The sequence below is a fragment of the Gossypium arboreum genome, chromosome 11, assembly GCF_025698485.1.
Source record: "Gossypium arboreum isolate Shixiya-1 chromosome 11, ASM2569848v2, whole genome shotgun sequence".
Lineage (NCBI taxonomy): Eukaryota > Viridiplantae > Streptophyta > Magnoliopsida > Malvales > Malvaceae > Gossypium > Gossypium arboreum.
Window position 1 is genome coordinate 11,604,464 of NC_069080.1, and position 27,477 is coordinate 11,631,940.

General features: G+C 38.9%; 1 pseudogene; it reads left to right on the top strand.

Annotated features, from left to right (window-relative positions):
• The first annotated feature begins 438 nt into the window (after nt 1-438).
• Nucleotides 439-25,774, top strand: LOC128283831 (uncharacterized; annotated as a pseudogene).
• The last annotated feature ends 1,703 nt before the right edge of the window (nt 25,775-27,477 follow it).

The following is a 27,477-nucleotide window of genomic DNA, read 5'->3' on the forward strand; positions in this document are numbered from 1 at the left end:
GAAAGAGGAAGGTCGTTTTATTGGATGCGCACAGTTACTCAATGTTTGGATTCTGAGCCACTTCTGGAAAGTAGAGCGCACACCGTTCCATATGTTTTCTAAAACATTCTGCGCACACCGTTCCATATGTTTTCTAAAACATTCTCCCCGTTAGAAGCTTATCTCAAGAAAGAATGGCCGAAGGAGGTCACTGAACAACACTGGGTCTCAGTCTTTCAGAATCTTTGCGCCGATGACGTAACTTGGAGAGCCCCGTGGATACGCCCGTCAGTTCTTCTATACAAGGTCAGAGATCAAGATTGGGTGCCACTACTCGGGTTATGGGGAGGAGTTGGATATGCTCCGTTAATGGTCCAAAGGTAATTTTCTTCACGATAATTCGTACCCACCACCGGAGGATTAGCACAATCAGAGTTTGCTTTTGCGGGTGAATGATATATGAAGAGGGTCCGAGATACTACAAAGTCTTGGAAAAGAATTCATCACATGGAATTAGCTCTATATGCTGATACCCTCACCCAAGATTACGACATATGGAGAAAGCAACGGGTGAACAGCCAGCAAATCTCGTCGACAAATTACACCGTCCAGAATCCTGTCTCGGCAGAAGTGCCATCCGAGCTAGAAATAGCAAGACAGGAATTTGAGCGCGAAAAGGTCAAAATGTTGCTGGACATTAGTATTCTTCAAGAAGAAAACTACCAATTGAAGATCGACGTCCAAATCGAAAGGTCTAAAATCGAGAAAGTACAAAAAGAAGTTGAAGTCGTAAGAAATGACTTAAGGGACCTTCATCTGGAAAATAAAAAGTCAAGAGTCACTATCAAGAATAGTGGGTTGGATAAGTCGTCAACAGAGTGGAGAGAAGAATTAAATAATGCTAAAGGCGGGATGGAATTTTGGAAAAAGAGGGCAGAGAAGGAAGAGGAAAAGGCTGTGCGGGTTACGATAGAATTGAGAAAGAAAAGCGCTGAACATGAAGCTATGTCTACCAAATGGACAACTAGTCAATCTGAACGTCAAAGCTTAAGAGAAAGAGTATGGGATCTAGAATATGCGTTGCGAGCTCGTCAGCAACAATTGGATACTCTCTTAAAAGCCTTGGAAGAAAAGAATGATCAATATTATAGAGACACTCACGCTTATAAAACAGACCTCCAAGAAAGAGAAATGCAACTTGGCTTTTTGGTCAACAAAATTCGTGAAGCGGCTGTGCACATAGTACAACTATCAGATGAAGCAGAGGATCTCAGTTACCAATTCCCGTCGAGCCAACAATTGAGCATATCGGAGTTCTTAGAGCGAGTAAAGAAATATGGTGATATAGCTAGAAAGTTTGTGTAATGGCCGAATCAAAAAATGGCGAAATGTTTTGTAATGAACTCTTTTGATGAATGAAATGCCTAATAGGGACTATCTCGAGATCAACACCAATCTCTCCCATTTCTTTCATGACTGACATTCATTCAACATTTATTCATTCATTCATTGCATATACATATCCCATAATCATTCGCTAAGGTTAGAATCATATAACTCACAGTTGCAACACTTCAAATCTGGAACCACGCCATTCGTATAAAACGCGTCGATAAGCTAGAGCAATAGAGGCTGAGTTCAATGAAAGAATCGAAAGGATGAAAAGAGTCCAGAAGGAATTGCAAGAACAACTGGCTAAGTTACAGCAAGAAACGAGGGATTTGATAGTAAGATCTCGAGAGGAATCACTTGAACAAAAGGATCAAATGGCTAGAATGATGGAGATGATGTCAGTTTGGTCAAAGGAAAAGGACCCATGCAGAACCCCGACAGTATGGAACCTCAATCAAGAATTAATCATGACCAGGATCCATTCTATCCCCCAGGATTCACTCCACTACATACTCACGTAGCACAAAGAGGGTATACTCAAGGGGAATCCACAGGCTTGGAACAACGACCTATGCCATTTGCTCATCTAGGGCAAGGAACATTTATGTCAAATCCTGGAGCAAACGCTACCAATCCTGTAGTTCCAGATTTAGATGATCCAGTCAAAATAGCCAAGTTGAAAATAGATGATCACGAGGCTCAAGAGAAGTATAGGAGTTTGGAAGAAAGACTCAAGGCAATAGAAGGCACCGGAGCCTTCTCGGTACTAGGTGCTAAAGAACTCAGTTTGGTACCTGATCTAATTCTGCCTCCAAAGTTCAAGGTGCCCGACTTCAAAAAATATGATGGGACAAGATGTCCAAAAGCACATCTTGTCATGTTTTATCGAAAAATGACTGGTTACGTGAACGAAGATAAGCTACTTGTACATTATTTTCAAGATAGTCTTGTAGGATTGGCTCTTCGGTGGTATAACCAGCTCAGTAAAGAAAGGATCCGATCTTGGAAAGACTTGGCATTGGCATTCTGTGAACAGTACAAGCATGTATCAGATATGGTGCCTGATCGGATGACTTTACAAATTATGGAGAAAAAGTCGTCAGAAACTTTTAGATAGTATGCGCAGAGATGGAGGGACGTCTCAGCCCAAGTGGAACCCCCACTGACGAAAACGGAGATAACCGTCCTTTTTATCAACACCTTAAAGACGCCGTTTTATGACAAACTAGTGGGAAGCGCCACGAAGGACTTCGCGGATATTGTAATATCCGGTGAGCTTATAGAGAACACCGTCAAGAGCGGTAGAATGGAAGGTCAAGAAAGTTCAAGAAGGGTAGCGCCCACGAAGAAAAAAGAACTAGAAGCCCACATGGTGGGAATTGAAAGCCGTTATACCCCTAATCTGTATCCAAACCAACCTCGACCTCGAAATTATCCACCTCCGAATTTCTATTATCCTCCTCAAACCTCTTACTACCAAATACCGCATCCTTACTCTTCTTACCCCGTTTACGCCACAAGTAACCCGAGACCAACTGCCACATTCCCACAAAATACAATACCCGCCCAAGGTCAACCCAAAAACTAGCAGAGGCCAGCAAAACCCAATTCCGATAGACCACAATTTACCCCTATTCCTGTGTCATATGGGGAACTGTACCCAAAAATTTTAGAGAAGCAATTGATATCCCCGCATTATATGACACCCTTGAGGCCCCCATACCCGAAATGGTACGACCCAAACGCTAGTTGTGCATACCATGCGGGAAACCAGGGACATTCCACGGAAAATTGTCTAGCCTTTAAGAGGAGAGTTCAATGACTAATTAATGTGAGTATCCTACGATTCGATAGTGCCAGTAATGCAACTAGGAACCCGTTCCCTAACCATATTGAAGGGAATGTGAGCACAGTAGGGAAAGAAGATGAATGGCAAGTCAGAAGATGTGTTTCAGAAATAAGGACGCCTCTGTAGAAAATCTGGGAGGCACTGGTTAAGAATGGATTGCTCTGTCGCCCCGACGATAATCTCAGAAAAGAATGTCAGGTTTTTTGTGATTTTCATGGAATTGTAGAGCACGACATTCAATCATGTGAGAAATTTAAAAGGTTACTGCAAGACCGGATAGATAATAAGGAGATTGAGATCATTAATGAAGGAGAGGCCAATGAGAAAGAAGTATGTGCCTCTGACAATCAATCGTCAAGTTGTCTGTATAGTGCCGATCGACCATTCGTAATTTATTACGATGCAAGGAAGGAACCGGTGAAACCAAAAATGTTAATTGAAGTACCATCTCCTTTCCCTTACAAGGACAACAAAGCCGTACCATGGAAATATGACATCAATATCGTCACACCAGAAGATGAAAAGCTCAAAGCCATAACTGGAGATGTTGGAGAGGTAGGTCATTTTACCCGAAGTGGAAGATGTTATTTGAAAGAGGTCGAACCAGTGAAGAAGAATAGTGACTGGAAGCAAAAAGGGAAAGCAGTGATGCATGAGGCCGAAGTCGAGTAAGAAACTCTGCCCGAGCAACAAAAAACTAAAGAGCCGGTAGATGAGGAAGAAGTACGGGAATTCTTAAAGTTTATCAAACATAGTGAGTACAACGTGGTAGAACAATTGAGTAAGCAACCAGCACGAATCTCGATATTATCTCTGCTGTTAAATTCAGAACCACACCAGAACGCTCTGCTGAAAGTGTTAAATCAAGCTTATGTGGCAAATAATGTATCCGTTGAAAAACTGGATAGATGGATGAACAACTTGAATGTGGATAATTTCATTTCTTTTAGTGATGATGAAATACCACCCAATGGTAGAGGCTCAGTGAAAGCATTGCATATCACAACCCGTTGTAAGGGCTATATAATACCGAACGTACTCATCGACAATGGATCGGAACTCAATGTCATGCCTTTGGCCACACTTTCCAGGATTCCGATGGATTTGTCCTATCTAAGGCCCTGCCATTCTACAGTAAGGGCATTCGATGGAACAAGAAGAAAGGTCATGGGAAAAATCGAGATCCCTCTAGAAGTGGGTCCCTACATATACGATATCGAGTTCCAAGTCATAGACATCACACCCTCGTATAACTGCCTTCTGGGAAGGCCCTGGATCCATTCTGCTGGAGCAGTTCCATCCTCTCTCCATCAAAAAGTAAAGTTCATCATGGGTGGTTGTTTGGTCACTGTCGAGGGAGAAGAAGACATTATCGCATCTATCTCTGCTGCTGCGCCATATCTTGAAGTAAGCAAAGACGCAGTGGAATGTTCCTTCCGATCACTTGAGTTTGTCAATGCCACTTTTGTCGCTGAGGGAAACAGAATTCCGGTGCCAAAACTGTTAAGAAATACTGGAATGGGTGTCAAGTTGACTGTAGGAAGAGGAGCTCGAGCGAGAAGAGGTTTAGGGAGATATCTGCAAGGAATAGTTAAGGCTCTAAGGCCAGTACACCACAAGGCCCGATACGGTTTAGGTTTCCAGCTAGACATGCGTCAAAGAAGAAGGTAGTGGAAGAAAGATCAGGAAAGAAGGATCACGAGAACCTTAGGCCGAGAACCAGAATGAGAGCCTATGGAATTCCCTCTTTTGTCAAGAACATTTACGTCTGCGGGAATGATATACCTAGGGCGGGATAATGCACAAGGCACAATGTTAATGATCGAAAAGGGTTTTCAGAATATCAGTATAAACGTCATTGACAAAGGAGCTAACGCAAGTAAAAACGTTTCAAGGATACACCCTTGTCCCCTAGGTTTCAGGTTGAACAATTGGACTGCCGAGGATTTTCTTGTAGTTTATAAGTCTTCAGAGTAATGCTCAAACGTTAACATTCTGTTATGTCCTTAGATATAATAGAATTTTTTGTAAACTCGCATTCGCTCTTTATCATTCAAATGAATATCAATGAAGATGCATTTTGTCATAATCTTTCACATTATCACTAATTTCATAATCATTTTCTCATTTCATAGCCAATCCTTACATCTGCCTCATGCCATGCCATAACATTTCGTTTGTTGGTTCCAATACTTGGATGCCCCTCTATAGTTTCCTTTTTCATTCAACTTTCAGGTGCTCAGATGTCAACAGTATGAACAAACCCGTTACGAGTCCTGAAATCGATTCTGAGAAGGTTGTTTGTTTAGGAGAATTTGAAGCAGAAGAAAATGCTGAATACTATGTCTCGTCTCCTGACTTGCTAAGAATGGTGGAACAAGAGGATAAACAGATTTTGCCTCATCAAGAATCTGTTGAAACAATAAATCTGGGAACCGAAGAAAGGAAGCAAGAAGTGAAGATTGGGACTTCTATCTCAGGGGGCACCAGGCATAATTTGATTGCTTTGCTCCGCAAGTACAAAGATGTATTCGCATGGTCATATCAGGACATGCCAGGATTGGATGAAGATGTAGCGGTCCATAAGCTCCCATTAAAGCCAGAATGCAAGCCCATTCAACAAAAGTTAAGACGGATGAGGCTTGAGATGTTGTTGAAGATAAAAGAGGAAGTCAAGAAGCAATTTGATGCTGGCTTCCTACTGTAGCGACGTAAAAAAAATTTGGTTTGGGGTCGCTAATTGTGGCAATTTATTGAGAACTTTAAAACTGAAGTTTGATTTTTTTGAAACATAAACTGAAAAAACAGAAATAAAGATGGGAGTCGCCACCGATCCTGTTTATAGGTATGATCGGACACCTAATAAATTTATTTTTTTTAAAAAGAAGGCCGAGTTTAGGTCTACGTTAAAATCAGATAAAAAGTAGGGTTCGGGAGTCAGTTACGCGCGAGGAAGGTATGAGCACCCTCGTGACGCCCAAAATTGGTATCTTTTAAACATGTGTTGTCTTAATTTTCAAAAATGCTAGTTCAATTTAAATTCCAATCGTGATCCAATTTAAAAAACGAGAACTTTCAATTTTTGATTTTTGAGAAGGATATACCGTTTTAACACGAGCCGACAAATTCCATCCAACATAGCGATGAAATTTACGACTTAACGTTAAATCGGTGTATTGCCTCGACTAGTAATTAAAACATAAAAACTATTCATGAAATAAGAATTTGAAATAAATCAAATATGCAAACAATGACATTTTCAAATGAAAAATATTAACATAATACTAGAGCAGTAGCAAAACAATAATAATATTTAAAAGAGAAATAAAAACCAAACATAAACAAATATAAAGTACATTTAGTAATAATAATATAAGGTAATATATACATAAGATAATATGCAAAAATATAATATATGACATATATACATGATGTATGAAAATATAATGCCTAATAGACATATATATGCAATATTACTAAATATATACGTACTAGATACAAATACACATAGTATAATTCAACATATACAATAATATTAGGAATACTATGGACAAGGAAAATACATTTATACTAATAATAGTAAAAGATATATATACACCAAATAATAATATAATAAGTAGCAATAGGAAAATAATAAATACAAAATCAATAATGCAACATACACAAATAATACAAATAAGAAAGGTATATACATACGGATTATAAAATAAATGTATTTAAATTAATAATAAATACAATATGGGTAAAAATAAATATATACATGATATATACATAATGTGGTACTAAGAATATATATATATATATAAATAAATAATAGTATTAGAAATCATATAGTATATATAATGATAATATTAAAATATATACATAATATTATATATGAATTATTCATATAATATATATTAAAAAATTAACTATTAATACGTACTAAAAATATATACGGGGTAAGCGGCATACACTAATAAATATAATAATAATAACCATGTAATACAATACCAAAAGGTAAATATAATAAAATGATATTAAAATAAAGGTATTAAAAACAGTAATATACATATGTATACATCTAACAAGGATATATAATAATAATAATAATAATAATAATAATAATAATAATAATAATAATAATAATAATAATAATATTGAAACACAAAAGCCATTATAATAAAAATATTAAAATAAAGTAATAGAAACATTACTACATATATATATACATACATGAAGATATACACTAATGTATTTCAATAACAATAATAATAATAATAATAATAATAATAATAATAATAATAATAATATTGAAATGCAAAAATGTAATATTTAATAAAGAAACAAAACAAATAAAAAGGACTAAAATTGAACTAATAACAAAGTTCTGGGGCAAATGTGAAAGGAAATAAAGAGAAAAGGGCTTATTTGAGCGCGCACAAAACAAAGGGGGACCGAAACAGCAATTATTCCCTCCCATTAAAACGCAGCACATTAGCGGGGACTAAATCGAAAAGCGCAAAAAATTATGGGGCCAAATTGAAAATAAAAAAAATGACTTAATTGCAAAACCTTGAAAAAGCGGAAGGACCGCGCGCATAAATAACCCATTCAAACAAAAAACGCGGATCCTCCTGGTGGGTCGGGTCGGATGGGTCGGGCATGGCCAAAACGACATCGTTTTGGGGCTTAAGTGTAGCCCCCAAAACGACGTCGTTTTGGAGGGCTATATAAGGCCTAAAATAACCAAAAAAAATCATTTGGGGAGAGGGAAAGAAAAAAAAGAAGAGAGAGGGAAGAGAGAAGGGAAAGAGAAGGAGGGAATCGGCCAGGGGCGATCACGGACGACCACCGGAGGCTCAAGAACACCGGCGCCTGACCACTTGACGTGATGGTTTAAAAAATAAAAAAAAATTTGTATATATTTTTTTATGTTTTAATATATATATATAGGTTAAAAAAAACTTAAAACCAAATTTAAAATAGAAAGAAAAAGAAATCACCTTAGGTTTTTTTTTTTTTAAAGCTTTCAATCCTTTGATCTTGGTATTCTTTATGCTTGAATGCTATTTATGTATTTAAACGCTGATTAAATCACTATATTGAATCTGAGATTGAATGTTTCACTTTCTTGTTTTTGTGCTCATTTCTCACTGCAAAAAAATGAAAGAAAAAAAAAGAAGAAGAGTCCCCCCCTTACCACCTTTTTCATTCGGCTTTTATAGCCTTATTTACAAATTATTTTTTACTATTTTTACTATTGTTGCTTGTTTTCTTCCTTCCTCTGTCTTTGCAGGTGCGGTGGGGGTGTGTGATGGTCTTGGTGGGGGAAAGCATGGGAGAGTGGGAGTGGTCTTGGTGGCGAACTGAGCATGGGAGAGTGGGAAGAGGCAAGTGGGAGTCTAGGGTTTTGGGATTGGGCTTGGATGTTGGGCTAGGTTAATTTTAGGTTTTGGGTTTGAGGATGGGTTAAATGGTTTAATGGGCTGGGTATTTTGTAAGCGGGCCAAAATTAGCCTACAACAATGCCCTCTTTGCTTATTGTCGTGTAGCAGGAATAGAGCAAAGATACAAAGAAAGGCCAATTTTGCCGGTCTCGCTAAGTTTTGACTTCTTTTGGTGATCTTCTCATCCGGTAGTCTCTTTTTAGTTCCCGTATCTTGTAGCTTTGGTTCAATCCATTGCATCTTCGATATATGCTTTGTGGCTTCAATCCACTTTAATGTAACTTCAAGGATATAAGATTTGTAACTTTGATCGCTTTCTTGTGACTTGAAATATAAGATTAATGACTTCAATTTGCTCTTTCATTGCTTTAGTCGATAAGGCTTGTGGTCTTCTCTTACGTAACTTTAGAAGGACATCATCTAATATCCTTGATCAGCTCCCTTGCAACTTCAAGGAAACAAAATCTGGTGTCTTGATCACCCCAATCTTATTCTTTACTCGATATGTGATCCCGAGCTCAACTCACTCAACGTGTCCCAAGCTCAACTCACTTCTCGCATAATATGAGTTGATTTTGAATAACAAAAATAAAAAGGCTTAACTCACCTTTCGCAATATGAGTCAATTTAAAACTAAAAATACCTCAGCGTGCCCCGAGGCTCAACTCACCTCTCGCAATATAAATTGAAAAAATACCACAGTGTGTGATCTGAAGCTCAATTCACCTCTCGCAATATGAGTTGATTTTTTTGAAAGACAGAAATTGAAAATACCTCAGCATGTGAACCGAGGCTCAACTCACCTCTAGCAATATAAGTTGATTTTTTGAAAGCGAAATTGAAAATACCTCAACGTGTCTTGAGGCTCAACTCATTTCTAATATGAGTTGAATTTTGAAAAGAAATTGAAATTACCTCAACGTGTCTTGAGGCTCAACTCACCTCTTGCAATATGAGTTGATTTTGACGAACGTAAATTGAAAGCAGAAATTGAAAATACCTCGGTAGCGTGGTGAGACTCAACTCACCTCTCGCAATATGAGTTGATTTTTTTTTGATGAAGAAATTAAAATTACCTCAACGTGTCACGAGGCTCAACTCACCTTCGCAATATGAGTTGATTTTGTGAATGAAATTGAAAAACGAAATTGAAAATACCTCGGTAGCGTGGTGAGGCTCAACTCACCTCTCGCAATATGAGTTGATTTTTTTTTTATGAACAGAAATTAAAATTACCTCAACGTGTCCCGAGACTTAACTCACCTCTCGCAATATAAGTTGATTTTGTGAGTAAATCGAAAAGCGAAATTGAAAATACCTCGGTATTGAGCTAAGACTCAACTCACCTCTCGCAATATGAGTTGATTTTTTTGATGAACAGAAATTAAAATTACCTCAACGTGTCCTGAGGCTCAACTCACCTCTCGCAATATGAGTTGATTTTGACGAACAGAAATTGAAAAATAGAAATTGAAAATACCTCAGCGCGTGAGCTGAGGCCCAACTCACCTCTCGCAATATGAGTTGATTCTTTGGTAAAATTTGGGTGTCTTTTCCTTTGATTCAGTGCGACTCTCATTCAAGATTTCTTGCTCTGTTGGAGTACCTGTATATGCCATGTATGATGTTATCATGATATGCACATGTTTGTCTTAAATGCTTTTATGCCTACATGATTATGCAGTGCTCCTTAAGCATGTTTGTCGTATGTCCATTTAGCCACGATTGTTGAGGATTTATGTTCATTGCTTTAATTCTCGACTTTCTCTTCATGCCTTATACCTGTCTTCAAGCTTCACGAGTAATCGATGTTTCTCAGATATCATTCTTCTGCCCTCAATTGAACTTTGTTCTTACTTTGAGACTCTTGTGCTTATCAAATTTTCATCCAGGTAATGTTTAACATTTCTTTTATTTAGAGTATGTCATTTCACTATTTATCATGTAAATAAACACATAATGAGATGCATGAAAAAGGTCAAGTAGGAACAAAAATAATGTCTCATATTCATTGACTTCAAATGTGGCAAACAAAACAAGTTAACCAACGAGAGTAAAAATGTCAAAAAGAAAGAAAGGATCGTATTCAACAAATGCTCTAGATATTCAACACATGAACTCTTCCACGTTCCTCAATCAAGAATCTTTCGAGTATGGCTTCTTGCGTAGAAAATTTGAGCTTTCGAAGTGCTTCAAATATCGTAGTCTCACTTTGTTTGACCCATTGTTCAAATGCCACGCTCTTGGGCGGGTTTACTTCATTAGGATGCCCTCTCGGGTTTTCATCCTAATCTTTTGTGTTAATCAAGACGCCTTTTTCGGGTTTTCACCTTGAATTTTTTTTTTTTAAGATGTCCTTTTTCGGGTTTTCATCTTGATTTTTTAGGCATAATATTTCTTCACAGCATCTGAGTTCACTAGATTCGGTAACTCTTTCCCATCCATTTCAGTGAGAATCAAAGCTCCACCCGAGAATGCCTTCTTTACGACGTATGGTCCTTCCCAATTCGGTGTCCATTTCCCTCGCAGGTCTCTTTGTATTGGAAGAATATTTCTCAACACGAGTTCTCCTTCATGGAATTCTCTTGGCGTACCTTCTTATCATGAGCGCGATCATTCTCTTCTGGTACATCGCCGTGACAAATTGCCCTTAGGCGTTTTTCTTGATGAGGTTCAACTGATCGTATCGAGCTCGAACCCATTCTGCTTCTTCTAACTTTGATTCTATTAAGACTCTCAGCGAAGGGATTTCAACCTCAATAGGTAGCACAACTTCCATTCCATAGACCAGAGAGAAAGGAGTTGCTCCCGTAGATGTTCGCACAGATGTACGATATGCATACAAAGCAAACAGTAGCTTCTCGTTCCAATCTTTATATGTCTCAGTCATTTTCCCAATGATCCTCTTGATATTTTTGTTGGCTGCTTCAACAGCCCCATTCATCTTTGAGCGATAGGGCGAGGAGTTATGATGCTTTATTTGGAACTGCTCGCACACTTCTTTCATCATTTTATTGTTCAGATTCGTGGCATTATCTGAAATGATTCTTTCAGGCAAACCATACCGGTAAATCCTTTTTCAAAAACTTGCAAACTGCAGTCCTCGTCACATTGGCAAACGAAGCAGCTTCTATCCATTTTGTGAAGTAATTGATAACCACAAAAATGAATCGATGTCCATTTGATGCTTTTGGAGAAATTGGCCTATAACATCCATGCCCACATAGAAAAAGGCCACGGAGAAGTCATGGCGTGAAGGGGCGAAGGGCTACATGAATTTTATCGCCATAGATTTGACATTTGTGACATTTTCGGCAAAACTAATCGATCGCTTTCCATCGTCAACCAAGAGTAACCGAGTCTCATAATCTTTTCCGCCATCTGAAACCATTGGCATGTGTCCCTGATTCCTTCATGGACATCTTCAAGTATCTTTCGGATTCGACATCATCCACGCATCTCAAAAGTACTTGATCCTTTCCTCTTTATCTGAGATATCCCCATTAAGAACAAATCCCGCCGCCATTCTTGATTGTTCTTTTGTCGTTCTCATTCGCTTGTTCGGGATAGCTTTGATTCTTGATATATTCTAAGATATCATGGAACCATGGCCGTCCTTCTGCCTCTTTCTCAATGCTACAACGATGTGCGGGGACCTCGTATATGCTCATTTTGAGGGGCATTATTTCTACTTCTTTACTTGCTTTGAACATTGAAGCCAAAGTGGCCAGGGCATCAGCCAGTTGGTTCTCTTCTCGTGGGAAGTAATGAAAAGTTATTTCTTTGAATTCCTTGATCAATCCAGCCACTAGATTGCTGTACTTAACCAATTTTGAGTCCCTCACTTCCCACTCTCCACGGTTTGGTAAATCACTAGGGTGAGTCCTGTACACCTCCAAGATCTCGATGTTTAGTTCGATAGTCGCACGAAGCCCCATGATCTGAGCCTCATACTGCGATATTATTAGTGCGAAGAAGTTCGGTCTTGCGGTGAGCGGATAATGATTCCGTCTGGTGATACCAGGAATACTCCAATTCCATGCCCTAGAGCATTTGGCGCACCATCAAAGCACATCTTCCATGACTTCTCTTTTGATGACTCGGATTCTATTTCTGTGATACACATTAAGTCTTCGTCTGGGAAATCGAATCTTAAAGACTCATATTCCTCTATCGTTCGAGTTGCTAAGAAGTCAGCTATTGCGCTCCCTTTTATCGACTTCTGACTTACATAGGCAATGTCATATTCCGAAAGGAGGATCTGCCATCGCGCCATTCTTCCTGATAGTGTCGGCGATTTCATCATGTATTTTATTGGGTCCAACTTTGAAATTAGCCATGTCGTGTGATACAACATATATTGTCTGAGTCTCCGAGCTACCCAAACCAGAGCGCAACAATATTTATCAATGGACGAATATTTTGCCTCATATTCAGTGAACTTTTTGCTGAGGTAGTAGATCGTTTTTTCTTTCTTTCCTGACTCGTCGTGTTGCCCCAATATGCAACCCATTGAACTTTCGAACACGTCAAATACAATATCAATGGTCTTCCGGAGTTGGCGGTACTAATCTTGGAGGATCGGACAAATATTGTTTTATCTTATCAAAGGCCACGGCATTCCTCGTTCCATTCTCCGGGTTATGTTTTGAAGAAGTGAAAGATTGGGTCACATTGGTTGGTAAGTTGAGCGATAAATCGGGCGATGTAGTTTAATCTCCTAAAATCCTCTAACTTCCTTTTGCGCGCTGGAGGTGGTAATTCTTGGATGGCTTTTATTTTATCTGGATTAACCGATACCTCTTTCACTGATAATGAAGCCTAGCAACTTTCCCGAGGTAGCCCCGAATGTACATTTGCCTGGATTAAGCTTTAGCTGAAACTTTCTTAGCCTTTCGAAGAACTTCTTGAGGTTCACTACATGCTCGTCTTCTCCTCGAGATTTAGCAATCATATCATCGACGTAGACCTCTATTTCTTTATGCATCATGTCATGGAATAACGTCACCATAGCCCTCTGATATGTTGCCCCAGCATTCTTTAACTCGAATGGTATCACCTTGTAGCAGAACGTTCCCCACATTGTTATGAAGGTAGTTTTCTCCATATCCTCTTGGGCCATCTTGATCTGATTATACCCCGAGAATCCATCCATGAAAGAAAACAATGAATGTTTTGTTGTGTTGTCCACCAACGTGTCAATATGTGGCAAGGGAAAATTATCTTTTGGGCTTGCTCGATTCAGGTCACGATAATCCACGCACATTCGTACTTTGCCATCTTTCTTTGGTACCGGGACTATGTTAGCCACCCATTCTGGATATTTGGAGGCTTTTAGGAAGCCAGCATCAAATTGCTTCTTGACTTTCTCTTTCATTTTCAACGACATTTGGGTCTCATCCGTCTTAATTTTTCTTTGGATAGGCTTGCATTCGGCTTTAATGGGAGCTTGTGGACCACTAAATCTTCATCTAGCCACGCATATCTGGTATGACCATGCGAAAACATCTTTGTACTCATGAACAAAGCGATCAAATTATGCCTAGTGCTCTCGAAATAGAAGTCCCAATCTTCACTTCTTGTTTCCTTTCTTGATTGCCCAAGTTTATTGTTTCCTGATTCTTCATGAGGCAAAATCTGTTTATCCTCTTGTTCCACCATTCTTAACAATTTAGGAGATGAGACATAGTCTTGACATTTTCTTGACTTCAAATTCTCCTAAACAAACGACCTTCTCAAAATTGATTTGGGACTCAGAATGGGTTTGTTCATGCCATTGATATCTGAGCACCTGAAAGTTGAATGGAAAAGGAAGCTATAGAGGGACATCCAAGTATTGGAAACAACAAACAAAATATTATGTCGTGGCAATGAGCCAAATGTAAGGATAGGCTATGAAATGAAAAATGATTATGAAATTAGTGATAATGCGAAAGATCATGACAAAATGCATCTTCATTTATATTCATTTGAATGATAAAGAGCGAATGCAAGCTCTTACAAAAGAATTCTATTATATCTAAAGACACAATAGAATGTTAATGTTTGAACATTACTCTGAAGACTTATAAACTACAAGAAAGTCCTCGGCAGTCCAATTGTTCAACATGAAACCAGGGGGACAAAGGCGTATCCTTGAGACATTTTTACTTGTGTTAGCTCCTTTGTCAATGACATTTATACTGATGTTCTGAAAACCCTTTTCGATCATTAACATTGTGCCTTGTGCATTGTCCTGCCTTTGGTATATCATTCCCACAGACGTAAATGTTCTTGACAAATGAGGGAATTCCATAGGTTCCCATTCTGGTTCTCGGCCTAAGGTTCTCGTGATCCTTCTTTCTTGAGCTTTCTTCCACGGTCTTCTTCTTTGACGCATGTCAGGCTGGAACCCCAAACCGTATCGGGCCCTGTGGTGCACTGGCTTTAAAGCCCTAACTATTCCTTGCAGATGTCTCCCTAAACCTCTTCTCGCACGAGCTCCTCTTCCTACGGTCAACTTGACACCCATTCTGGTATTTCTCGGCGGTTTGGCATCGGAATCTGTTCCCTCAATGACGAAAGTGGCATTGGCAATTCAAGGGATCGAAAGGAACATTCCACTGCGTCCTTGCTTACTTCCGGTATGGCGTATCGGCGAGAGATAGATGCGACAATGTCTTCTTCGCCTCGATCGTGACCAAACAGACCATCCATGATAAGTTTTACCTTTTGATGGAGGGATGATGGGACCGCTCGGCGAGAATGGATCCAAGGTCTTCCCAAAAGGCGTTATAAGAGGTGTAATGTCCATGACTTGGAACTCGACATCATAAATGTAAGGGCCCACTTCAAAGGGATTTCGATCTTTCCCATGACTTCACGCCTCGTCCGTCGAATGCCCTTACCGTGGAATGACATGGCCTTAAGTAGGACAAATCCATCGGTGATTCGGAAAGCGTGGCCAATGGCATAACATTTAATCTTGACCCATTATCGATGAGCACGTTTGGTATTATGTAGCCCTTGCGGTAGTCGTGATATGCGGCGCTTTCACCGAGCCTCTACCATTTGGCGGTATCTCATCATCACTAAAAGAGATAAAATTGTCCGCATTCAGATTGTTAACCCACCTATCAAGCTTCTCAGCGGATATGTTGTTAGCTACGTAAGCTTGATTTAACACCTTCAAGAAAGCGTTCGGTATGGCTCGAATTTAGAGCGAGAGATAAAAGCGAGATTCGCTATTGGTCGCTTGCTCAATTGTTCCACCACACTATACTCATTGTGCTTAATAAATTTCAAGAATTCTCGAGCTTCTTCCTCATTCACAGGCTTTTTAGTTTCTTGCACGGGTGGAATTTCTTGCTCGACTTCGACTTCGTGCATCACTGCTTTCTCTTTTTGCTTCAAGTCGCTACTTTTCTTTACCGGTTCAACTTCTTTAGAATAGCACCATCCACTGCGGGTAAAATGACCTACTTCCCCAATGTCTTCAGTTGTGGCTTCAAGCTTTTCACCTTCAAGTGTAACGATATTGACATCGTACTTCCACGGTACTGTTTTATTGTCCTTATAAGGGAAAGGAGATGGTACTTCAATTATCATTTTTGGTTTCACCGGCTCCTTCTTCGCGTCATAATAGATTATTAACGATTCGATTCGGTGCTATATGGGAAACCCGATGATTGATTATCGAGGCACATATTTCTCCACTATCGGCCTCTTTAGCTTTACAAAAAATCCCAATCTCCTTATTGTCCATCATACTTTGCAGTAAACTTCTGAATTTCTCACAGGATGAATGTTATGCTCCCCAATACCATGGAGCTCAAAAAGCGTGACCTTTTGCATCTTTTCCTTTGGATACTCCGTTAAACGATAGAGCAACCCTTTCTCACTCAAGTATCTCCCAGATTCTCTGTAGAGGTGTTCTTACTTGAAACCCATCTTCTACTTTGTTGTTTATCCTCCTCTCTCTGCGCTCACATTCCCTTTGAGTGGTTTGGGAATGGATTTACGGTCGTCTTGCCGGTACCATCAAATCGCAAAATGCCCGTGATCGATGAGCCCTTGAACTCTCCTTTTGAAAGCAAGGCAGGTTCTCGATAGAATGCCTCGGTTCCCCGCATGGTATGCACAACTAGCGTTTGGATCGTACCATTTTGGGTATGGAGGTTTAAGGGGGGCCATGTAATGGGGAGATATCAATTGTTTCTCCAAAAGTTTTGGGTACAATTCCCCATACGACCTGAGGATGGGGGTAAATTGCGATCTCTCGGGATTATGCCTTCTTGGTCTTGGTTCGTTTCGGGTTGGCTTTGGCGGTACCGTGTTTTGTGGGAAAGTGGTGACGGGTCTTTGGTTGTTCGTGGCGTATACGAGGTAGGACGGATGTGGTGCTTGGTAGTAAGGGGCTTGAGGGGGATAATAGAAATTCGGGGGTGGATAATTTTAAGGTCGGGGTTGGTTAGGATACGAATTGGGAATGTAACGACTCCCAGTTCCCGCTATGTGGGCTTCTGGCTCTTTCTTCCTTAAAGGGTGCTGCTTTTCTTGGGCCTTCTGATCCTTCCATTCTACCGCTCTTGACGGCATTCTCTATGAGTTCACCGGATATTACGATATCCGAAAAATCCTTCGTAGCACTTCCCACCACTTGTCATAGAATAGTGCTTTCGAGTATTGATGAAAAGGATTGTTATCTCGGTCTTAGTCGATAGAGGCTCCACTTGGGCGAGATATCTCTCCATCTTTCTTGCATCTTGTCTAAAGGATTCATTGGTTTCTTCTCCATCATTTGCAAGGTCATACTGATTCGGCACCATATCCGATACATGCTTGTCTTTGCTTCGCAAAATCTTGACGCCAAGTCCTTCCGGGACCGAATCTTTTCTCTACTAAGTTGATTGTACCATAGAAGAGTGACCACGTTAGACTATCTTGAAAGCAATGTATGAGTAGTTTATCCTCGATCACATAACTTTGTCATTTTGGCAAAACATGACCAGATCGCCTTTGGACATCTCGTGCCATCGTATTTTCAAATCGGGCACCTTGAACTTCGGAGGTAGAACTAGACCGGGCACCAACCGAGCTCTTTGGCACTTAGTGCGAGAAGGCTTCATACCTCTATTACTTTGAGTCTTTCCTCTAAGCTCCTATACTTCTCTTGAGCCTCATGATCGTCAGTTCTCAACTGGCTATTTCATTGGATCATCCAAATCTGGAACAATTGGATTGGCGGGATTAGCCCTGAATTTGATATGAATATTCCTTGCCCTAAATGAGTATGTGGCTACTGGCCGTTGCTTCGGTGCGTGGGTTCTCCTTGGGTGTACCCTCTTTGTCTGCTTGTGAGCGTGTGGTGGAGTGAATCCGGGGGGATAGAGCGGGTCTTGATTGTGATTAACTCTTGATCGAGATTCCACAATGTCAGGGCTCTGTATGGGTCCCTTTCCTTTAACTAAAGCTGACATCATCTCCATCATCTTGACCATCTGATCTCTTTGCTCGAGTGATTCTTCTCGAGATCTCACCATTAGGTCTCTCGTCTCTTGTTGCGATTTCGCCAGTTGCTCTTGTAATTCCTTTTGAGCCCTTTCCAACCTTTCAATTTTCTCATTGAATTCAGCCTCCATTACTCTAGCTTGTCGGCGCGTTTTATACGGATGACGTGGTTCCAGTCTTGTAGTATTACAACTGCGAATTATATATTTTGTCTTTAGCGACCGAGTATGGGATATGTAATGTATGAATGCATGAATGAGTGCACGAATGTCAAAATGTTAGTTATGCAAGGAATGCAAAAAATTGGTGTTGATTTCAAGATAACCCCATATTTAGGCATTTCATTTATCAACATAGTCTATTACACAAAGTTTCCATTTTTCCAACGGTTACACAAATTTTCTAGCCACATTGCCTTGTTTCTTCACTTGCTCTAAAAACTCTGATATGCTCGATCTTTGGCTCGGAGGGAATTGGCAACTGAGAACTTCGGCTTCATCTGATAATTGAACAACTTGCATAGCCGCTTTGCGAATTTCATTGATCAAGAAGTCGAGTTGCATTTCTTTTTCTTTGAGAGTTCCTTCATACGCGTGAATGTCCCTATCGTACTGCTCACTCTTTTCTTCTAGAGCCTTCAGGAGGTTATCTAATTGTTGTTGACGAGATTGCAGCATATTTTCTAGATCTCGTGTTTTCCTTTTTAATTCTTGATGTTCAGACTGACTATTCGCCAATTCTGCAGTCACTATTTCATACTCGGCGTTCTTCCTTCTTAACTCTATCACAGCGCGCGCAGCCTTTTCCTCCTCTTTCTTTGCTTTTCCCTTCCAAAACTCCATTCCTCCCTTGATATTGCTAATTTCTTCCTTCCATTCTATTGTCGACTTGCCCAACCCGCTATTCTTTATAGTGTTTCTTAATTTCTTGTTTTCCAAATGAAGGTCCCTTAAGTCGTTTCTCACAATCTCGCTTCTCTTTGTACTTTTTAGTTCGGATCTTTCAACTTTGAACTTCAATCTTCAGTTGATAGTTTTCTTCTTGAAGGGCACTAAGGTCCCGAGACATCTTGGCCTTTTCTCGTTCAAATTCTTGTCTTGCCATTTCTAGCTCAGATGGCGTTTCCTCCGAGAAAGGATTCTGGATGGTGTAGTTGGTTGACGAGATTTACTGACTATTTACCCGTTGCTTCCTCCATATGTCGTAATCTTGGGTAAGGGTATCAGCATACAAAGCTAATTCCATGAAATAAATTTCCTTCCAAGACTTTGCAGTGTCTCGGACTCTCTTCATATATCCTTCACCCGTGAAAGCGAACTCGAACTGTGCTAATCCTCCAGTTGCGGGGAGGAATTGTCGCGAAGAAAATTGCCTTTGAACCAATAGCGGAGCATATCCAACTCCTCCCCATAATCCAAGTAAAGGTACCCAATCTTGGCTTCCACATTTGTATAGCAGAACTGAAGGACGGATCCAGGGTGCTCTCCATGTTATATCCTCGGCGCGAAGATTCTGAAAAACTGATACCCAATGTTGCTCGGTGACTTCCTTCGACCATTCTTTCTTGAGGTAAGCTTCTAGCGGGGAGAATGTTTTAGAAAACATATGGAACGGAGTGCGCTCTACCTTCCAGAAGTGACTCAAAATCCAAACATTGAGCAACTGCGCGCATCCAATAAATCGTCCTTCCCTTTTTCTTCGACAACTACTCAGGGACCTGAAGGTCTCGGCTAGGATAGTTGGGACAGGGTTGACTCCTTGTTTTAACCTCTCGAAGAAATCAACTACTGCAACTTCGAGATGTCCGAGAACTTTTGGGAAAATGACCAAACCATAAATGGCCAAAGCAAATAGATTTACCCTTTTCAGCATGTCGGGATGGTTCAGAGCCAAATCTCGTAGGGAAGACCATGGAATGCAAATGGTTTCATTCTTCTTTTTTATCTATTTTTCGGCCCATGCATCAGTCATGTCATCGGTCTTACTAACTTTTTCTTGAAGGTCATCGGCTTAGGCTCCTTCACATATATTTTGCCGAATTGTACATTGTCGATGCGGAGTAAAGCAGCATACTCTTCTATGGTTGGAGTCATGTCTTCTTGATTGAAGGTGAAGCACTGATAAGCTGTGTCCCAAAATCGAACCATGGCTTGAATTAACTGTTCATCTACACGGATGGTGATCAAGTGAGCTATGTCTCCATACCTCTCAGTGAAAATGCCCTTAATGTCTGAATCCCACTGATTCCAAATTTGAACCAGATCCTCAAAGTTATTTTGGCGAACATTTACAGTTATATGTTCGGGCAAATTGGCAGCACACCCTTCCACTAGACTGTCCCCCTTTTCTCTCTGAGTTTTTAGAGACCAGTCCCGAACCACGACATTCTTCTCGGTTATCTGTGTAATTGACTCCTCCATCAGAAACCCGTTTTTTGGCAACCAACCTTTAATCAACACCTTCCTAATATGATGCCTATGATGCATGATGAAAAAAAAATAAAAACGAACTTGGTTAGTAAACACAACAAATATAATTTGAGAAACAACTTAAACTACCCAACCCAAATCTTTTGTATAAAGAGTGTAAATGAAAGGCAAAAGGCATTTTCCCCGTGTACTTATTTTGGTGACTATAAGCGGACAGAGGTTCGGCATGGCTCTAATTGGATAGCTCGTATGGTTCGTTATATGCAGTCTCGGTTCTAGACAGGTACTCGAATTGCTCGTACTATCATCTGCTAAGATCAGCACGAAGCCTCGGTCATAACCTATCACAAAGCTCACGAGTTCAATTCGAGGATTACATTTACTTATGCCTATGCGGAGGGACAAGTTAACTCACGAAAGCATAAGTCATATGTAACCCAAAGTATTCACTAGCTTTGTGCGGAGGGACGAGTTAACTTACGAAGGCGTGGCGTTTACTTTCACTTAAACGGACGGAGTCGGGTAGAGAACTCATGTTATGTGAAAATGCAAGTGCACGTGTGTGGGAAAAACTCATAAACCTTTACGTTTTACTTAAAGAAACTAAACCAAAATTAAAGCCATAAAATTGAAAAGCGAAAAACAACCAAATAACAAGTTAGAAGAAATATTTACAACACGATACAAATGCATGAATTTTGAAAACGAGATTTTCGGATCACGACCAAATATTTACTTTGAACAAAGAAATTTGAAAATTTTGACAAAATGTGTTTAATTCGACTCGACTCGCAAGTTTCGATCCCCAGCGGAGTCGCCAGCTGTAGCGACGTAAAAAAAATTTGGTTTGGGGTCGCTAATTGTGGCAATTTATTGAGAACTTTAAAACTGAAGTTTGATTTTTTTGAAACATAAACTGAAAAAACAGAAATAAAGATGGGAGTTGCCACCGATCCTGTTTATAGGTATGATCGGACACCTAATAAATTTATTTTTTTAAAAAAGAAGGCCGAGTTTAGGTCTACGTTAAAATCAGAAAAAAAGTAGGGTTCGGGAGTCAGTTACGCGTGAGGAAGGTATGAGCACCCTCGTGACGCCCAAAATTGGTATCTTTTAAACATGTGTTGTCTTAATTTTCAAAAATGCTAGTTCAATTTAAATTCCAATCGTGATCCAATTTAAAAGACGAGAACTTTCAATTTTTGATTTTTGAGAAGGATATACCGTTTTAACACGAGCCGACAAATTCCATCCAACATAGCGATGAAATTTACGACTTAACGTTAAATCGGTGTATTGCCTCGACTAGTAATTAAAACATAAAAACTATTCACAAAATAAGAATTTGAAATAAATCAAATATGCAAACAATGACATTTTCAAATGAAAAATATTAACATAATAGTAGAGCAATTAGCAAAACAATAATAATATTTAAAAGAGAAATAAAAACCAAACATAAACAAATATAAAGTACATTTAGAAATAATAATATAAGGTAATATATACATAAGATAATATGCAAAAATATAATATATGACATATATACATGATGTATGAAAATATAATGCCTAATAGACATATATATGCAATATTACTAAATATATCGTACTAGATACAAATACACATAGTATAATTCAACATATACAATAATATTAGGAATACTATGGACAAGGAAAATACATTTATACTAATAATAGTAAAAGATATATATACACCAAATAATAATATAATAAGTAGCAATAGGGAAAATAATAAATACAAAATCAATAATGCAACATACACAAATAATACAAATAAGAAAGGTATATACATACGGATTATAAAATAAATGTATTAAAATTAATAATAAATACAATATGGGTAAAAATAAATATATACATGATATATACATAATGTGGTACTAAGAAAATATATATATATATAAATAATAGTATTAGAAATCATATAGTATATATAATCGATAATATTAAAATATATACATAATATTATATATGAATTATTCATATAATATATATTAAAAAATTGACTATTAATACGTACTAAAAATATATACGGGGTAAGCGGCATACACTAATAAATATAATAATAATAACCATGTAATACAATACCAAAAGGTAAATATAATAAAATGATATTAAAATAAAGGTATTAAAACAGTAATATACATATGTATACATCTAACAAGGATATATAATAATAATAATAATAATAATAATAATAATAATAATAATAATAATAATAATAATATTGAAACACAAAAGCCATTATAATAAAAATATTAAAATAAAGTAATAGAAACATTACTACATATATATATACATACATGAAGATATACACTAATGTATTTCAATAACAATAATAATAATAATAATAATAATAATAATAATAATAATAATAATATTGAAATGCAAAAAATGTAATATTTAATAAAGAAACAAAAACAAATAAAAAAGGACTAAAATTGAACTAATAACAAAGTTCTGGGGCAAATGTGAAAGGAAATAAAGAGAAAAGGGCTTATTTGAGCGCGCACAAAACAAAGGGGGACCGAAACAGCAATTATTCCCTCCCATTAAAACGCAGCACATTAGCGGGGACTAAATCGAAAAGCGCAAAAAATTATGGGGCCAAATTGAAAATAAAAAAAATGACTTAATTGCAAAACCTTGAAAAAGCGGAAGGATCAGCAGCATAAATAACCCATTCAAACAAAACACGCGGATTCTCCCGGTGGGTGGTCGGATGGGTCGGGCATGGCCAAAACGACGTCGTTTGGGGCTTAAGTGTAGCCCCAAAACGACGTCGCTTTGAGGGCTATATAAGGCCTAAAATAACCAAAAAAAATCATTTGGGAGAGGAAAGAAAAAAAGAAGAGAGAGGGAGAGAGAAGGAGAGAGAAGGAGGAATCGGGGGCTTGGATCACGGACGACCATCGGAGGCTCGCAAACATCAAGGCCACCACCTGACGATGTGAAAAAAAAGATAAAAAAAATTTGTATATATTTTTTATGTTTTAATATATATATATAGGTTAAAAAAACTTAAAACCGAATTTAAAATAGAAAGAAAAAGAAATCACCTTAGGTTTTTTTTTTTTTAAAGCTTTCAATCCTTTGATCTTGGTATTTTTTATGCTTGAATGATATTTCTGTATTTAAACGCTGATTGAATCACTATATTGAATCTGAGATTGAATGTTTCACTTTCTTGTTTTTGTGCTCATTTCTCACTGCAAAAAAATGAAAGAAAAAAAAAAGAAGAAGAGTCCCCCCTTACCACCTTTTTCATTCGGCTTTTATAGCCTTATTTACAAATTATTTTTTACTATTTTTACTATTGTTGCATGTTTGCTTCCTTCCTCTGTCTTTCTTGGTCGGTGGGAGTGTGTGATGGTCTGGTGGCGAATGACATGGGAGAGTGGGAAGAGGCAAGTGGGAGTCTAGGGTTTTGGGATTGGGCTTGGATGTTGGGCTAGGTTAATTTTAGGTTTTGGGTTTGAGGATGGGTTAAATGGTTTAATGGGCCTGGGTATTTTGTAAACGGGCCAAAATTAGCCTACAACACCTACAAGCCTCCAAATATCCAGAATGGGTGGCTAACATAGTCCCGGTACCAAAGAAAGACGGCAAAGTACGAATGTGCGTGGATTATCGTGACCTGAATTGAGCAAGTCCTAAAGATAATTTTCCCTTACCACACATTGATACGTTGGTGGATAACACAGCAAAACATTCATTGTTTTCTTTCATGGATGGATTCTCGGGGTATAATCAGATCAAGATGGCCCCTGAGGATATGGAGAAAACTACCTTTGTAACAATGTGGGGAACATTCTACTACAAGGTGATGCCATTTGGGTTAAAGAATGCTGGGGCAACATATCAGAGGGTTATGGTGACGTTATTCCATGACATGATGCATAAAGAAATAGAGGTCTACGTCGACGATATGATTGCTAAATCCCGAGGGGAAGAAGAGCATGTAGTGAACCTGAAGAAATTGTTCGACAGACTGAGAAAGTTCCAACTAAAGCTCAATCCGGCCAAATGTACGTTTGGGGCTACCTCGGGAAAATTGCTGGGCTTCATTGTCAGTGAAAGAGGTATCGAGGTTGATCCAAATAAAATAAAAGCCATTCAAGAGTTACCACCTCCGCGCACGCAAAAGGAAGTCAGAGGATTTTTAGGGAGGTTGAACTACATCACCCGATTCATCGCTCAACTTACCAACCGATGCGACCTAATCTTTCGGCTTCTCCGAAAACATAACCCGGGAGAATGGAATGAGGAGTGCCAGGTGGCTTTTGATAAGATAAAACAATATTTGTCTAGTCTTCCAGTGCTAGTACCGCCAACTCCGGGAAGACCATTGATATTGTATTTGACTGTGTTCGAAAATTCAATGGGTTGCGTACTGGGGCAACACGACGAGTCAGGAAAGAAAGAAAAGGCGATCTACTACCTCAGTAAAAAGTTCACTGAATATGAGGCAAAGTATTAGTCTATTGAAAAATACTGTTGCGCTCTGGTTTGGGTAGCTCGGAGACTCAAGCAATACATGTTGTATCATACGACATGGTTAATTTCAAAGCTATATCCAATAAAGTACATGATGGAATCACCTGCACTCTCAGGAAGAATGGCACGGTAGCAGATCTTACTATCAGAGTACGACATCGTCTATGTGAGTCAAAAGTCAATAAAAGGATGTGTAATAGCTGATTTCATAGCAACCCGAACAATGGATGAATATGAGCCATTGAGATTTGATTTCCCGAATGAAGATTTGATGTGCATTACAGAAAAAGAGGGCGAATCATCAAAAAAAAGTCATGGAAGATGAGCTTTGATGGTGCATCGAACGCATTGGGCCATGGGATTGGAGCAATCTTAGTATCGCCAGAAGGGAACCATTACCCACTCACTGCTAGGCTGAACTTCTTCTGTACTAATAACATAGTAGAATATGAGGCATGTATCATGGGACTTCGTGCAGCTATTGAACGAAACATCAAAACTTTAGAGGTATACGGAGACTCAGCCTTGGTGATTTACCAAATTCGTGGAGATTGGGAAGTGAGAGACTCGAAATTGGTTAAATACAGAGATCTAGTGGCAGAGTTGATTAAAGAATTCGAAGAAATAACTTTTAATTACCTCCCACGAGAAGAAAACCAATTGGCTGATGCCCTGGCCACTTTGGCTTCAATGTTCTAAGCAAACAGAGAAACAGAAATAATGCCTTTTCAAATGAGCATACATGAAGTCCCTACACATTGTTTCAGCATTGAAAAAGAGACAGATGGACGGCCATGGTTCCATGATGTCTTAGAATATATCAATAATCAAAAGTATCCCGAACAAGCAAACGAGAACAACAAAAGAACAACCAGAAGAATGGCAGCGGGATTTGTTCTTGATGGGGACATCCTATACAAAAGAGGAAAAGATCAGGTGCTCTTGAGATGCGTGGATGCTGTTTAAGCCAGAAAAATACTTGAAGATATCCATGAAGGAATTTGTGGGACACACGCTAATGGTTTCACTATGGCCAGGAAGATTATGGGACTCGGTTATTACTGGCTGACGATGGAAAGTAACTGCATTAGTTTCACACGGAAATACCACAAATGTCAAATTTATGGTGATAAAATTCATGTAGCTCCTTCGCCCCTTCATGTCATGACTTCTCCGTGGCCTTTTTCTATGTGGGGCATGAATGTTATAGGGCCAATCTCTCCAAAAGCTTCTAATGGACACCGGTTCATTTTTGTTGTCATTGATTACTTCACAAAATGGATAGAAGCCGCATCGTTTACCAATGTGACGAAGACTGCAGTTTGCAGGTTTTTGAAAAAGGAAATCACTTGTCGATATGGTTTGCCTGAAAGAATCATTTCAGATAACGCCTTGAATTTGAATAACAAGATGATGAAAGAAGTGTGTGAGCAATTCCAAATAAAGCATCATAACTCCTCACCCTATCGCCCAAAGATGAACGAAGCTGTTGAAGCAGCCAATAAGAATATTAAAAAGATTATTGGGAAAATGACCGAGACATATAAAGACTGGCACGCGAAGCTACCATTTGCTTTGTATACATATCGTACATCTGTGTGGACATCTACAAGAGCAACTCCTTTCTCTCTGGTCTATAGAATGGAAGCTGTGCTACCCATCGAAGTTGAGATCCCCTCTCTACGAGTCTTAATGGAATCAAAACTAGAAGAAGCAGAATGGGTTCGAGCTCGATATGACCAGTTAAACCTTATTGAAGAAAAACGTCTGAAGGCAGTCTGCCATGGACAGTGGTACCAGAAGAGAATGATCGCAGCCCATGACAAGAAAGTACGGCCAAGAGAATTCCACGAAGGAGAACTCGTGCTGAGAAAGATTCTCCCAATACAAAAAGACTTCCGAGGAAAATGGGCGCCAAATTGGGAAGGTCCATACGTCGTAAAGAAGGCATTCTCGAGCGGAGCTTTGATTCTCACCGAGATGGATGGGAAGGAGTTACCGAATCCAGTGAACTCAGATGCTATAAAGAAATATTATGCTTGAAAAAGGAAATCAAGATGAAAACCCGAAAAGGCATCCTAAAAAAAAAAAGGGTGATCAAGGTGAAAACCCGAAAAGGGCGTCTTGATTAACAAAAAAGAATAGGATGAAAACCCAAAAGGGCGTTCTAATGAAGCAAGCACTGGCTTAAAAAGCAAGGCATTTTGAACGGTGGGTCAAATAGTGAGACTACCGTATTTGAAGCATTTCTGAAAGCTCGAAATCTTTTACGTAAGAAGCTATGCTCGAAAAGATTCTTGATTGAGGAACGTGGAAGAGTTCATGCATTGAATATCTAGAGCATTTGGATTTGTTGAATGCAATCCCTTTTCTCTTTATGACACTCTTTT